This window comes from Schistocerca piceifrons, chromosome 8 (assembly GCF_021461385.2).
Source record: "Schistocerca piceifrons isolate TAMUIC-IGC-003096 chromosome 8, iqSchPice1.1, whole genome shotgun sequence".
In the NCBI taxonomy this organism is placed as follows: Eukaryota; Metazoa; Arthropoda; class Insecta; order Orthoptera; family Acrididae; genus Schistocerca; species Schistocerca piceifrons.
Window position 1 is genome coordinate 205,092,717 of NC_060145.1, and position 2,409 is coordinate 205,095,125.

Below are 2,409 nucleotides of genomic sequence, written 5' to 3' on the forward strand. Positions count from 1 at the left end.
GGTTTCCGAAGACCAGTAGAACGACCTACCGAGCAGAACTAAATAGTCTCCCGACGCCGAGTTTGTAACCAACCATAGTGCATACTTGGAAGCTATGGAGTGCTTGCCATACTACCATACCTCATTGTTGTCGTCCACATTATGAACATATCCAGAGTGAGACAAAGGCTCCTCTCACACATTCCCCATCCCAGTACCCCCTCCCCCCCCCCCCCCCCTGCCATAAACCACTTGAAGACGCTGATGCCTAACACCTTGCATCACTGTTGTTTTACGTCTTAGTTGGTCTAAATCCAGAGATCTCCATAATGTGTGTTCAGCTCTAAAACGTTAGTCTGCCAGCAATTTTTCATATCTATGGCATCTTCATTCTTTTAAGCTGTCTTTGTACATGCTGACTTCTTCGGTTCTCCATTCATTTATTATCCTTGCTTGTTCGTTTATCCTTACTACTTTCTTTATGTAGCCACTTAATTTTTATCATACTTTTGTAATGGAAAACCGAGCGAGGTGGCGCAGTGGTTAGACACTGAACTCGCATTCGGGAGGACGACGGTTCAATCCCGCGTCCGGCCATCCTGATTTAGGTTTTCCGTGATTTCCCTAAATCGCTCCAAGCAAATGCCGGGATGGTTCCTTTCAAAGGGCACGGCCGACTTCCTTCCCCGTCCTTCTCTAACCCGATGAGACCGATGACCTCGCTGTCAGGTCTCCTTCCCCAAAACCACCACCACCTGTGATGGAAATTTTAAAAAGACTCCAATTTTTCCTTTTCTCAGTTGCCTTTACGTCCACGATTTACTTTGGTGCAAACCTGTATTGGAGAAGCAAACTTTTCGAATTTTCATCCACAATTAATAGCAGGAAGTAATAAGTGTCAAAGTGCTTCATTATTCGAAGGAATTTCATTAAAAGTCTTACATATGTCCTTTATCTGTCTCTGTGTTGTCCTTCCTGTACTTTGTGGGATGATATGCTCACATATCTATTTATGGCATGTTCTTGAGAGAAACGATAGTAATTACTGTGAAAATACCTACGTCCATAGCCGAGGTCGCTAACGCATGCCTGTGCGGTCCCCTTCGACTCAGAAGCAGTCGGTTCGAGTTTTCGTGATGGAAGAAAAATTCATCGTCAGTTTGTGGCCACCGAAAGACTTTTCAACAATGTCCTGGGTTCAATTTCAAATTCCTTCATTTTTTCTCATAAAACAAGAGCATGTGAAACCTATCACAAAGAAGCTCAGGGAAGCTCTATAGCAAATCCTGTAACTGAGAGGCCTAATGGGTGGAGAGATGCGCGAGATCGAATTCATTAGGCACAGCCTCAACAGCCAGGATGCCGGCATTTGAAAGCATAGTACGTTTAGCACACTCACGGAAACCAAACTTCACCGCAGGAGCGAACTTAAAGAAGAAGGTGTGTGCGGAATAATCTAAGACTAACCCAGTTTTATTGATGAAATCACACTTCAAAATTAAATCCACCGGCTGCTTCTTGACCAAAGCTAATGAGAAGGGCCAGGAGAAATCCCCAACTGATATACTCCCTCGGACTCAACCATGCAGAGGCAACACCTGGCCACTAGCCCAACGACCAAACTTTCGCAAAATGACCAAATTCAAGAAACTATTCGAAGTTCAATAGTGAATCCAAAAGTGCAAAAATCGGTTCCCCACCTACTCGAGAACAAATATAAGGCCAAGGCAGTGATGAGGAAGCGACAACACGGGTACACCAAGGTTTAAAGGCTCGATCCTGAGATCGCTGAGCAGCATGGCGTCATTTATTGGCTCTGGGTGCATGAGGTTGAAGGCAAGAGCACACCAAATGAACTGTGCTACCAGACCTGTAGCAACGCCGGGGTTCCCTATTAATGGCCTCAGCCAATGTAGGCAATTCGTAATTTCCCTTGACAACACCTGTGGCCTGGCCCTTAACGTCACGACATACATCGTTCACAAGCGGCAACGTAAATATAACTCACAAAGCGACACGGAGCTCTTCCCAGGTTGAAGGATGATCACGAAAAACAAAGTGCGACTTATCCGCCGCCCGCATTCCCCTGAGAACAACAGACACCAGCTCCCGTTCTGGGAAATTGATCAACAACGTCAAGCAGGTCGTCTGAGCACTGTCGACATACTGATGTAACTCCTCTTTATCCTGCTGCATCTCCCAAATGAAATGACACTCAAGCTGTTTCCGAACTACGGTGGTCAATCTCTGGTTAATGACAAGCTCCCTCAATTGCTGTAAGGAAAACCCTTCTGCCATGGCTTGGGATAGGAGGTTCCGCAACTCACTTCTAGCTAACAGGTACAATAGTGACAGAACTACTTGATGCAGGATGCGAAAGGCAGCAGCATGTTGTTCAAGATGAACAACCAACTGAAATCTGGTTTCGAA